Source organism: Haemorhous mexicanus, chromosome 4 (assembly GCF_027477595.1).
Source record: "Haemorhous mexicanus isolate bHaeMex1 chromosome 4, bHaeMex1.pri, whole genome shotgun sequence".
In the NCBI taxonomy this organism is placed as follows: Eukaryota; Metazoa; Chordata; class Aves; order Passeriformes; family Fringillidae; genus Haemorhous; species Haemorhous mexicanus.
Genome location: NC_082344.1, coordinates 13,427,146 through 13,440,483, shown reverse-complemented (window position 1 = coordinate 13,440,483; position 13,338 = coordinate 13,427,146). Strand labels below are relative to the sequence as shown.

The window sequence follows — 13,338 nt, the reverse complement described above, 5'->3', positions numbered from 1 at the left end:
CTGTGACCACCATGTCTCCCGTGCCACCCGCCGCGCCGGCAGAGAATGTTGAAGTGGCTTCACTCCGCATCCCAGGAGCCTGCATCGACTACCCCACCGGTTCCCCAGCCTGTCTCACCGCTCCCGGCTCCGACGCCCCTGGTGAGGAAGTGCCGGGACACTGGCAGCATGGTGGGGGCGGGCTGTGAGAGAAAAGACTCCGCTCCGTGGGCCAGGTCTGGGCCCCTTCGCCTGCCCACCGGGGACTGGACCACTGACCTGCTCACCGGCCCACGGTCCTAGGACCCGCGGTTGCTGCTGTCCTTTCTGGGGAAAAAAAAAAAAAAAAAAAAAGGCTGTGTTTTCACTACCAGCTCGAAGTAAAGTACTGGAAAGCCATGAGCCAGCCTCAGCCCTTAAGGGCTGTGGCCATGGCATTCCAGAGATTTTCTCAATGCTTCTGAATTTGGTGATGTTTTTGCACAGAAAAGGCAAACCATCCAATTAGAGCTGGGGCTGTGGCCACGTCCTAACTCTGTCTGGATAGGGGATGATTGACGATCACCCCAGAGGTTTTCTGCACCCAAATCAAGGGGAGTTTGAAGATCATGATCCAGACATGATCTTCTGACTCTGCTGAATTGAGGTTTATCAGCTGGCGCAGACTCTGGAATGACAGTCAAGGTTTTAGTGCTTGATAATTATATGAACTTACATCTGATGGATTTTAATAGTTGTTGGTGACTTTCTTTAGTAGTTCTCTGTTTCAGGATTCTGCAGGTCTGTTCCAGGACCAAGAAATACCTTCAGGGATGTCAAAGATCAACATCTCCAGCCAATGGACCTTCTCATGAAACTCAGCTGTTTGGACTGGAAACAATTAGCATTCTTTGCATTGTTTGGGTTTCTGGTATTGTGAACCTTGTTTTAGTGATTTAATAGAACTAGATATTCAACAGGTAAAGAATCTCCTTGATCATTCTACGTCAGCACTTGACTGAGGTTCTGACTGGCAACAGATAAACCTCTCGAGATGTGTTTGTTGTCTCTTCTGCAAGGGCCCAGCAGAAGAATTGCAAATGTAGTCTTCTTTTTATTTTTATTATAGTAAGAAGGGTGAATTGTAGCCGCAGCTCTCTTAAGAGAAAGGAAACAGGCACAACTTCCCAAGGATATTTCCTGGGAATCACAGTGAGGAACCTCAGAGAAAGAAAAAACAATTCTTATTTCATTTGCTGCTCCTGTTGTTGTGCTGATGTGGAATGTGTTCTGGAGATTGTTTACCCAAGGTGATTGCTTGATTGGATTCTGGTGGAATTCTTTATGTTAATTAGCCGATCAGGTCCAAGCTGTGTCCTGACTGTTGGGAGACAGTCACGAATTTTTTTTTTTTGTTCTTTAGTATTCTTTGTAGTATAGTATCATATTGTATATTAAAGTAATTAATTAGCCTTCTGATATCATGGAGTTCTGTGCATCATTCTTCCCTCTGGGGAGCACCTTGCAACTCTGATAGGGTGCCAGTGCAAGGACCACCATCTTCACTGATTGCTCAGGAAAAATAGGGAAAGCCATTGCTATTTGGAAGGATGAATCTGAGTAGCAAGTGCTGGAAGGCCATGAGTCAGGCTCGGCCCAGTTGATTGAATTGAAGGCTGTTGCCATGGCATTCCAGTGATTTTCTCAGGTGCATCTGAACTTGGTCACTGATTCTGCTTATGCAGCAGATGAAACCAAACAGTTGATTGTTGGATTGTTCACTTCTGAAAGAAGTCAACAATGCAGCTTTGTTTCAGCTGTTGAAAACTTTGTGGTGTGCAATTCAGGCCTGAATTCATCCATATTACATACCAAACATTCGGAGTCAAACCAATTTACTAGGTTTCATAACAGAAGGTAATGCCAGGGCTGAAAGGTTAGCTAACCCTGCGTTGTAGCGCCTCAGCCTGACAAAATTACACAAGCCAAAGCATCACATGATTTTTTTCTATCACAGCACACATACTTTGCAGAAACAATTTTAGTTAGTGCCAGCTGAGGCTCGTGACATTGTCAGTTCTTGCGCTGTGGTGACCTTGCTGCAGGACCTTTATCAGCAGAGGTAAACCCCAGAGGCCTAAAAGCCTTGCAGCCTTGGCAAAAGGATGTCACTCATATTGCCAAATTTGACTGACTTAAGTATGTGCACATGTCTATTGACACCTTCTCCTCTGCTATGTGGGCATCTGCTCATACTGGAGAAAAGGATCACGATGTTATTGCCCATTAGAGGATTGGTTTTGCGATCTTAGGTATACCTTCTTCTGTGAAAACTGATAATGGTCCCGCCTACGTCTCGCAAAAGATGCAGCCATTTTTGCGTTTATGGGGAGTGTCACATGAATTTGGCATTCTACATTCTACCACTGGTCAAGCTATTGCAGAACGCACTCATGGCACTTAAAAGTGTGTGCCTGAAAAACAAAAAGGGGGAATGCCTGAAGAAACCCCACACAGCCAATTGGAAAAAGCTCTGCAATATTCCATGGTTTTCCTGGGCCTTATATGAGTCCAAATCCGGCTAGCTCAGACTCTAGCCAACACAGACTTGCACAGACAAAAGTAAAAGACGAGAAGCGCTCTTTCCACATGGGTACAAGTACCTTGTTTATTGGCTTGGTGGCAAGATACTCTGGTGACGACAACAACCCGGGTAGAAAAAGAGAATATGGAACTCTTACAAGGAAATTTTATAGCCAAGGGGATGGGGGCGGGGGAGAGAGGACCGCAGCCAATGGGATGCCATTGGGGAGGGGCGAGGGGAGGGGCACCCATGGGACAGACCACCAGGTGTGTATAACCCATCCACGGGACCTAACATGCTCAGTAAAAATTTCCCATCACCCAGTGCAACATCAACTAAATAAACTATTTAGTGCAATACAACAAAGCTCTATATACAATTAATCACTTTACAGTGCCACAAAATTCAAACAATCCTGTCATTTTAAATCACTTTATTTTGTTGCAGTCTTCAGGTAAGATGGACATGCTTTGAGTGAAAGTCTGGGTACGGGCTCTAACCACTAATAAGTGGGAGGGCCTGTGTGAGCTTATCACTTGGGGTTTGAAATATGGGTCTCCTCGAGCCAGGTCTTATAAGCTCCTGGAGATCTACTTCACACCCAAGATAGCTCAGCTACCTTAGAAAGCATAAAATCAGCAGGATGGCTTTTGTGATAGTGTTGGAAACAAAAAGGTTTTAATAAAAAGCAAAATAACAAAACTCTTTACAGAGAAAAACCAAGCCAGGTGCAAGAGGTTCTTTCTCCTGGTAAAACACCTCACAAAAGCTATTAGTTTCTTTGTTGTCTTCTTCTTCTAGTAAATTACTCAGGCGGGACTTGTTGGCTTCTGTCCAATCAGCTATACTTAAGTTTGAGGTGAAGTCCCCCAGGTCCTATGAGATGTCTTTTCACCTAATTGCAGAGAGAAACTTCTGGGCTTCTTTCCTTTTTAAGGGGACAAAGGATAGTTTTGTCACTCCATCAACAGGGGGCACATTCCTATAGGGGTTGTGGGTATGCAGGAGTTTCCACAGATACTGGGGGTATGGTGGATACCTCCAAGGTGTGTTTGCCCTGACTCATGACACCGAAAGCAGAATGTAGCCAACAGGCAACACTCAAATGATGATCAGGATGCCGATCATCAATCAGATGGTCCTTCTGCAAGTAGAGGATGAGCATTCTGTTCTTTTCTTTGTTTCTGGAGTGGTGAATGTTGACAAGTTAGCCTGCCAGTTCTTTGAGCAGACTAATGATGGGTTTTTTACTGTATTGGAATTAGTAATCGACTTCTTACAAGAATGAACAACAAGGATGTTAGTCCTCTCTGACCATTCTAAGCCAGTGTCTGATTAAGGTTCTGTTTAGTAACTGGCCAATTACTAAAGGGACTTCTTGAGCTGTGTTTGCTCTCCTTCCTGCAAGGGCCCTACAGGGGATCACAAATGCCACTTTTCCTTTTTAAAACAAAAAGGGGGAGTTGTGGATGTTGTGAACGGGTCAGAGAAGAAAGTCAGATAAACTTTCCCAGGCCTTCCCCTGGGAAGTTTTGGGAAATTTCAGAGAAGGAATTAAAACAATTCTTAATCTTTGCAGATGGTGTTGTTTTCTCATAAGAATGTTTACAAAAGGGTGGTCTAATTAGCCAATGGTGTGTGGGATATTGATTGAGGACCAATCAGGTCCACCTGTATTGTAAGTGTTTAGAAAAGTGTGTGGATTTTAATAAACTGGGATTGTTAGCCTTCTGAGACCTGCGAGTCTGTGTGTTGCCTTATTAATCCATCCTCAATACAACAGTGACAGGTACACTGTGAGAATGTGCTATTCTTGTGTATGTAGATCTAGGGCCACACTTGTGGAGATGTAAAATAAACACTTGGACCACTCTGGATACATCATGGGAAGTGTGTGTCTGGAGAATCCTCCTGTGGATAAACTGCTGTTCTATTCTAGCTCTGCAGCAGTGCTGAGTTTGGCAGAGTGGTTGAAAGATTTGTGAGAGCAGAGCAGAAAGGGGACAAATCAGCTCCAGTAGGGTGAGGAGTGTCTGCTTCTATTTGTGGGAGGCTGAACCCACCAGTGAAGCCAAAGCCTATGGCCATAATGAAGGGTAACAATTGGACCTTTTTTCCCTCTCATGGTCTTTGGCAAGTGTGGGACAAGAAGTGAAACAAAACTTCTTGGAGCCCTGACAGAGAGAGAAGCAGTAAATGGTGTTGGGAGAGTTTCTAGGAGTTCCTGTTGGTGAGTTGTGTTTGGTACTGTCCCTTTGTTCTCTCTGGAGGCACACCCCTGGGGTGTTTAGGCTGTGCCATGTCTGTGCCCAGCTGTGTGCAGGCATTTGCCCCTTGGCAGCCCTGGAAACTGAGAGCTGCAGCTGCCCTGATAGTGGCAGAGGAGGCATCAGCCCTGCATGGTCTGAGACTACTGGTTTGGGAAAAGAGAGAGAAGAGAAGGGAGGATGAGAGCCTTATGAATGTGGAAGGCAAAGGGATCGATAACCAATAGGAAACCAAACAGCAAGAACTGTGTTACTTGTGACAGAGGAGCATTGAACCAATGAATTTCTCTGGGTTTTGACTGCACAGGTCAAAACCTGTAATAATCCTGTGTGACTGAATGATTTTTTTCTGCACAAGCCAGGCAATGTGAGTCCATGTTCACCCAGTCCACAGAACATCCAGAAGCACACGAGAAAACAGAAGGCCATCTTAAAGTACCTTTTATCAAGCAGCCTTGAAACTGCGCAAAACACACTGCTGCTGTGTACATTCTTTTTCAGATAAATGTGCTGTCATAAAATTCACTCTCTCAGCTCCAGTGCCAACTTTCAGCAGCTGCTCACTGCCGTGGTTTGAAAAGAAGTCAATTTTTTGAGATGCTGTAGTCAAACCAATAGATGCTCAGATTTGAGTATTAGCACTTGGTGTGGCTACTGAAGACATAGATACGCTTCTGAGAACATAAGAGAGTTAAAAGCTGAGAACTCCCAGGAGAAGCTTTCTCTTGAGTACTGTCCGTGAAAGACATCAGACTCTTCCCTGCCCAGCTCTGAGCTGGGTGGGGGAGGGGAAGCCATGCAGCTAGAGGAGGTAGGTCAGGCTTTGAACAGAGAAAAAAAGTGAAGGCCTCTGCAAGATGGAAGAGTGGAAGAGCACTGAGAGGCTTCGGGCAGCTCTCTCCACTCTCTCCCGAGGGAGAGAGAAAGAGCTAGTGTCTGTACTTGTGCCATTTTGAAATTTGATAGCACGGCTGGCGTGAAGGAGAAGGGGGGGGGTGCTGTGAGAAAGTGCCCGGCAGGGCAGCATGGGAGTTGTAGACAGGCAGAGCCTGAGACTTTTCAGTCTTCTCTTAGATGCTAGAAACTTTACAAATGCTGATTCTTCCTGGAGTTGAATAAGAAGAGAGATAGAAATAAGATAAGAAGAAATAGGCCACAGGAGAAGTTAAAAAGAATTTTAGGTGAGAAGAAGTGATAGAGTGACCTTTAGCTAGACTTTTCTTGTATAGCCATGGACATAACCATTTCTCCTGTGACACAGAGACTGCATTTAAGGGAGAAGCAATAGTTTAGAGCCAAGAGAGTGCAATAATGTTATGCGAAAGAGTGGCGTGAACAGAGATGACGGGTGAGGAGGGTAGTGGTAGTGCCCTCCATCTCCAGGGAAGAAGATCTCTGTTCTTGAGACCCCTTGGCCCCAGGGGGTGAAATCTGGGGGGGAAAAGTGTCTCAAAAGTGAGAGACTGTGCTCTTTTTTAGAACTGGGCAAAACACCCTTTAAAAAAAAAACCTAGAAGCAGCTCTGGTCCATGCGCAGTGGTGAGAGCACTGTACATAGAAAGAAGATGTCACATTAACAGATGTTCTCTGGGCAGTGCCACGTGTGACAGAGAAACACAAGAAGTTTCAACTGTGTTTCCAAGAGAAGCCTATAGTACAAGAGGGACTCCTCTCTCCTTGATAAACTGAAAATTTATTATCTGAAGAGTAGTGCTGAACTGAGAGTTAGTAAACTGAGGGGTGGATGTAATAGAAATTTAGTGGGGGGGGGAAGAAGAATGTTTTTAGGAAGTTTTCATCCTGAAGTCTGTGTGTTTCTTTTATAGTTGTAAGTTAAAAAAGGTTTTCCCCTTTTATTCGTAAGCTAGAGCCTGCTTTGCTCTATTTCTGATCACATCTCACAGCAGACACCAAGGAAGAAGTATTTTCATAGGGGGCACTGGCATTGTGCCAGGCTCAAACCATGACACTCAGAAAAAAGTTCTAGAAGTAAAACCAAGTGCAGAGCTGCACCATCCGCTTACCACACATAATCCATATCAAACTGATGGCTGCACTCCATCCTTCCCTTTGCTTCATCTACAATTGCATTGCTTGCATCTAGGAGCCTAGATGAAAGCACAATTCTTTCCATAGAGAGCTGAAAGAAGAAGAGGTATCAACAAGAAAAGCTGTCCTTAGACTTCTCTCTTAAGACTGCTCATGTAAATTCTGTAGGGCTTCAAAATTTTCCTAATGTTTCTGTGGCAAGCTCCAGGCAAGCTTGTCCTGTCACAGTTCTGTGTGAAAGATGTAGCTGGGAAGCATTCTGTTTAGATTCAGAAGACAGCAGAAGTAGAATGATATGGTACATAGTGTTTAGAAGGAAAGTGCATAGCCCAGAAGTGTATTGGCAGAAGCAATGCTTTGGGACGCTTTGCTGCCAGCACAGTGTTCTGTGTGTGAAGTAGACAATGATTGGTCTTCAAGAGATTGATAGAGAGACAAGTTACAAAAGGTGAAGAAGGAGGACACAGAGCACCGGGCATGAGTGCGCAGCATGTTGGCTGCATGACAACTGTGGCTGCCGCTAGCCTGTCAGCTGAATTCATGCGGGCAGTAGTAAGGAAGCAGTTAAATGTGAGCTACTTGTACTTCTACCAATTCTTTTTCCAGCCCTCTGTGGAAACAATTGCACTTACTACACGCACCAAGACCCAGACAACACAATGATAGATGCAGTGGAGAAGGATAGGAATAGAGTGCATGGGTGAGTTTGATACAGCTAATGTGTGGCAAGCGAATGGTGCAGCCCTTTGCTTGCTGCTGAGAAGATTATATAGCCCTGCTGCAGACAGCAACCCTGTAGGCATGGTAAAGTGGGGGCAGAAGCTATATTGGACTTCTATCATTCCTCAATTTTCTTTTCCCTCCAGAATCCAATATGGGTATAACTGACAAGTAGAATACAACAGACTAGAGGGCAAGACCGAGTTGGCCTTTGTACATGCCACCAAGACACATCTGCTATGTGTAATAGCTCCGTGGGCATGGTAGATGGGGGTAAAAAGCCATACCATCATAGAGATGATTCCCTTTGTCTGCCCCAACCAAATAAAGTCATCAAAACCACCTATCTTTGTGCTTAAGAAAAACCTGAGGTTTTTTTATCTCTTCCCACTGCTCTCACCGAGATCCAACAGATGCTGTTATGACTCATCCAAAACTAAATTTTGACTCAAGAGAAGTAGGAGTAGATCATTGAAATCAAAAATGAGAATTAATAGTGTGAGCCAAAGGACTTGTAGAAAAGGGGGGGTTTGTTACAGATGGGTAATGTGATGGTTCATTCTCACAATTAAGGGATGAATCGTATGTATATGTTAAGAGAAGTTTTATTGATGTAGGTTTATATTATTGCAATAGGTTCTCCCCATAGTCTTCTTTCCCCTCCCTCTTGTATTGTTGCCACTGGATGGCTTTGGTAGTCAGGGCATTTGGGGGAAGGGCAGGCTTGTTACTAGGAGGTGCCGCATGGCAACTCCTGACCTTCAATCAAGTTGCGAGAAAGCAGCCACCTTTTGACAGCGAAGAAGAGTTGACTGATGGACTTTGGGAGGTGTTAGGGTTACCTGATGCAACACCAGGAGTATAAAAGGTGGAACAACCATTTTGTGGTTGAGCATGTGGTGGTTTAGTTCCATACTCCGAGTGCTGTTCTTTCTCCTAATTCAGTCATTTGTTGTATTTTGTTAAAGTTTAATAAATCTTTGAAATTTTGAAAGTGAGAGTAGTTTCTCACAGAGGTTTCTTGCTTTTGCCAATCCAGTTATTCAGGCATCATAAACATTATCTCCACAAGAATGTGTGGAAGTTTAAAACTAGTAATAAATACCACATTATTTTTAATCATCTTCTGGTTTTTTGTTTCCACTACCCAAATATCAATTATCACTCTGACAAAAAAGCTCTTGTTTATAAAAATAGAGAAAAAATAAGGCTGCATATTTGTCATAGTCACAACTTAATGAAGAGGGAAGCCTTGGTGCAAAAAGAGGACTAGCTAATCCTGAGGATGGTCCTGAGAAGGAATAGCAGTGCAGCACAGGTCTTCCTATTGATTGTCTCAGATGCATTTATTTCTGTCACACAAGTTATGGCAGTACATTCTGCAAATACAGCAAAGTCTAGAAAGTATAATCTTTCAGTGCTCACGTTCTTCCATTTGGTTTCATGAGCAAATAAAAAAAAAAAGGATCATTATTTCTTTGCCTCCTCCTATTTTCTTCCTTCTTCTTGACTGAAATAGGAGGAAAGGAAAGAAAGGTTAAAAGCTGACAGTTTTTTTGTGGCTCATCTTAGAAATTAACCAATCCCCCCAGTCTCCTTCTCATAACTCCAGCTGCCAAGCAAGACTTCTACTCAGCTGCTACTTCCAGTAAAGGGGCTTTCTGAAGCAACATGATGCTCTGTGCACATTCCAGATGCTTTTTGTTAAAATTAACAATAAGAAAACAAAATACAATTTTTGATATTCCCTGCTTGCCTTGAGCCCTGAAGTAAAAAATAAAAAAGCTGTAAAATAAAAGAAATCCAAGGCGTCCTACTGCCACAAACACATTACCTACTACCACACCTGAGCTTTTTTTCTCACCACTCTTTTGTTAGTGACTGAAAATATTAACCTGCCAAGAAGAACCATTTTAAATATTAGAGAGTAAAAGAAGCAAACTGTCCAACAAAAATGCCACTCTTCTGCTGAATCTGTTGACAAGTCATTTGTTGTTCACAGTTGAAGACTCTGTATGTTACTTGGGCTCACAAGTGAGTAACACAAAAACATGGGAAATAGCAAGCCAAAAATGTTGAACTGGGTTGTAAAAAGGCCGTTTCAGTCTCCTGTATATGAGCTGATTAAGTGCTTACAAAATGCCACTAAATATTAATGGTGCAACTCCATCAAAGTCAAAACTATACATAATATGACAAATCCATGCAAATAAGATATCTTCAGTGAGGCCCTTGATAATATTATGCACTGCTACCCCTAAGACATGAAGAGAAGGGCACACATTAGTCATATATGTGGGAATCCTTAAAATCAGAGGCTTTTGGGAAAGTTGCAAAAGGTAGGCCTCAGAGACAGCTGAACTGCAATTAGAGACAGGTGGTAGACATAAGATTTGTCAGCAGAAAAGTTATATGAGATGTAGAAAGGATAAACAGAATAATGGTCTGTGTATTAACACTTGTCTAGAATAACTCCCTAAGCTACAGAAAAGTATATCTAGCAAGATATTATGAAGTTCTAAGCTTAATAATGGAACTCTGTTCATTGTATCTTAAGGCTTAAAAGCAGGTCTTTTATTCAAAATAAGCAAGCATTATTTTAACCAAAGGGATGTATGCTTATAGTGGTTGGATACTGTCAATATGCTTTTGCTTTGTGTGATAGGTCAAAAAACTTTTAAAGTGAGTTGTAACATTAAGTTCTTTGACTGCTACCAAGGACATGAGCTGCTGGCATCTTCCCATTGTCATAACCATGTAATGAGACTGATGCTGGAAAATAAACAGCTCGAGATGTGTTCCCCAGCAGTCCAGTCCCATTCATGATTTTGTATATAAATCCATGGTCAGCATTAAATTAATGTGTCTTTCAGGCAGACAATGAACCTTTAGCTGAAGCAAAATGTTTAAAGCCCTGATCATCACTGGGACTACTGGGATAACTGAGGAGTAGAGAGCCCAGTAATGAAATACAAGAGTGCCAGAGCTCTGATGGTTTACCCCTATAAAATGTGTCTCTGGGTGCATTCAAATGGAAGTCATCCACAGCTACTATCTTGCAAGAAGAGCTTGTGGGTCTGCCCATCCTAGGGTCAAACTTGGGCCTATTTGTAAAATTACCATATAGGAGTTAAAAAACAAAAATTCCATATCTATTTGATTTGTTTTGCTTCTCTAGGTTCAACCCATTTGCAATGTATTTTTAACAACCCTGTCAGCCACCTGCACCTCTGTCAGACTGAAATGTTATCGTTTATGACTTACAAATCTTCATGAAGGACTTCTGCCTATTATAGCAAAACTGTATTACAAAAGCTGCAGAGAAAACCACCACACCCTGAATAGCCTTCTGACTGAGGCCCTACACCACTCACTGATCGTAGTGGAGACCACAGCCCCAGGGCTATCAGGTGCCAGGCTTGCACAGACCCTGACACCAAAGGATGGGAGGAAGAGAGGCTTTGGATGTGTGGTGAAACAGCCTTTGATCAGTGGCAGTAATGCCTGTAGCAATGGGGAACAAAGCAACACAGACTGTTAAAAACAAACAAGGCTGTCAATCTTTAAAAAGGGTGAGCCTGTTTATTTTGACCAGAGAGCAATCGGAAATGACACCCCAGGATAAGCCTAAGAACAACAAAGTCTGTACTTCACAGGGTGTAAGAAACAGGCCAGGAGACAAGCTCCTCTGAAAAGGAGGAAAACCAGCTCCTTTATTAAAGACAAGCTCTGGGTGGTGAGCCTGAGGGGTTGCACACACTGCCACTGCTCCCGCTGGGTGATGCTGAGGAGGAGGTGCATAGCTTTGTCTTTGTCTCTTGGCAGAGCTGGGGCTTTTGTCCTCAGGAAAGTCCCTAGGAATGTGTTTGTTACCTCGTGGTCTGGGACTGTCATTTAGACTGAGTGCTGTCATAGTGACAGGACGGAACCTGGCTCTAGTTGATGGTATATTTTCTGTGGTTCTGCTGGGCTAGAGTTACAGTTTTTACTCTTTTGTTATATGCTGGTTTGTTGTTTTGGGGGTCTGAATTGCACCAAAGGCCCCTCATTTGCATGTGATTCTTGTGCAAGTTCTTTTGGGAGCAGTGGATGTGGTTCCTAATGGAAAGGGCCATGGACACAGGGTAAGTGATGGGAAGGAATACAAATACAGGATTGGCAAAACACGACTTAACTTATCAAGGGATATTAGCACTTAACAATGACAACAAAAGGTAAGTTTAGAATTTTAACATTTAACATTCAATAGCAAACTAACATTTTAATTAAGAGCTTATTAACACTTGGTATTCAATAGTAAACTAACACCTTAATCAAGAGTTTGTGTCTTTGGGGTTTTATTCTTTACACAGAGTGCTTCTTTGGACACTGAGTTCTGCTGAAGGACCAAGATGCTGGACACCCGGGGGTTTTAAAGTCTCTTGAGCTGCTGGATTGGTGCCTTTATATTGATTATATAATTAATTCATAACCCCACCTACAAAAGCCAACTTACTTATAACAAAGACCTCCATATGCATCTGAAGAAGATCACTTTATTGCAGAAATCAGCCCCTTTTTATACCTTCAATCTCCACCAGCCATAACTGAAACCAGAGGCTTAAAAGAATTTAATAGAAGAAGGGCATCCATTGGCTGGGTCAGTTTCAGTGCTGCTGTCCACAGGTCCTGTCACCCAATCAGCTTCTTGTTCACATGCTGTCATTGTGATCCTCCAGCCAATCACAATCTCACTTCCAACTGTCACTCAATTTACTCTCTCCTCCCCTCATAACTGCCCCTCGTACCACAACTGACTTCCAGCTGTCCAGCCTGCAGCTGTGCCTTTCCCACAGGGCCTTCTGGTCAGCATAAGGATTGGTTTTCCCCCTGGAAAAGCTTATTCACGCCAGAGGGATGGCCTGTCAAAGGCCCCCCAGGTGAGGTCCTCAGACTACGCACCAGAGCACTGCAACATAATGGCAGCAGATCCACAGGATTGCAGGGGACAGTGTCAAACCTCTCCTCCTCAGGGGAGACATCTGGGCATTTCCACCCGGTCCGAACATAACAAGCCACAGAACTCTATACTTTTCAGTGTGGCATGGTGCAGTGTGGCAGCAGAGGACCCTCACCACCAAGATTACCAGATGGCAGGAAGCCACGAGATGTCATTGGGACCCTGGGACCCTTGGATGGGTCATATGTTTCTACCTAACCCATGTTACTCTCTCCCTGTTCTTCCATCCTCCATGCACACTCTTTATCTCCCCCCCTCCCCACCCCACCCCTCCCCTCCCCTCCCCTCCCCTCCCCTCCCCTCCCCTCCCCTCCCCTCCCCTCCCCTCCCCTCCCCTCCCCTCCCCTCCCCTCCCCTCCCCTCCCCGTCAGAATGGGCTAAAGTAGCCCCTTATATAGGGGTAGATGGCATCAGAAACTGTCCAATTGTAAGGTTTAGGGGAAAGTAGCCTATGGGGTCACAGAGAGATAAGCTTAGGTCTTGGAGGACCAGAGAGAGAGCTTCTGGCTTAGTTACTATGACTTGGCATTTTCTTATCTCTACGCTTCTGTCCTCCATGGAGCTCTAGCCAGCCCCGTGTCTGCTACAGGCAGCAACTTCTTGCTCTGGACCCCATCCCTGAGGAGCAGCTGTTGACATGCTGAAAAGACATCACTTGCAGGCCTCAGTTCAGCTGAATTACTGGTGATCTTTAGGTTATATTTTAAGACTCAGTGTGACTGAGGCTGGGAAAGCTTTGGAACAGCCATGGTAGGAAGAAT

The 13,338-nt window shown here is 43.9% G+C and overlaps 1 long non-coding RNA gene across 1 annotated transcript; it reads left to right on the top strand.

Moving 5' to 3' along the window:
• Positions 1 to 2: 2 nt before the first annotated feature.
• On the top strand, positions 3 to 1,437 carry LOC132326108 (uncharacterized). The gene is made up of 2 exons (XR_009486136.1): positions 3 to 141; positions 737 to 1,437. It is a non-coding gene; the product is annotated as an uncharacterized LOC132326108 (long non-coding RNA).
• The last annotated feature ends 11,901 nt before the right edge of the window (positions 1,438 to 13,338 follow it).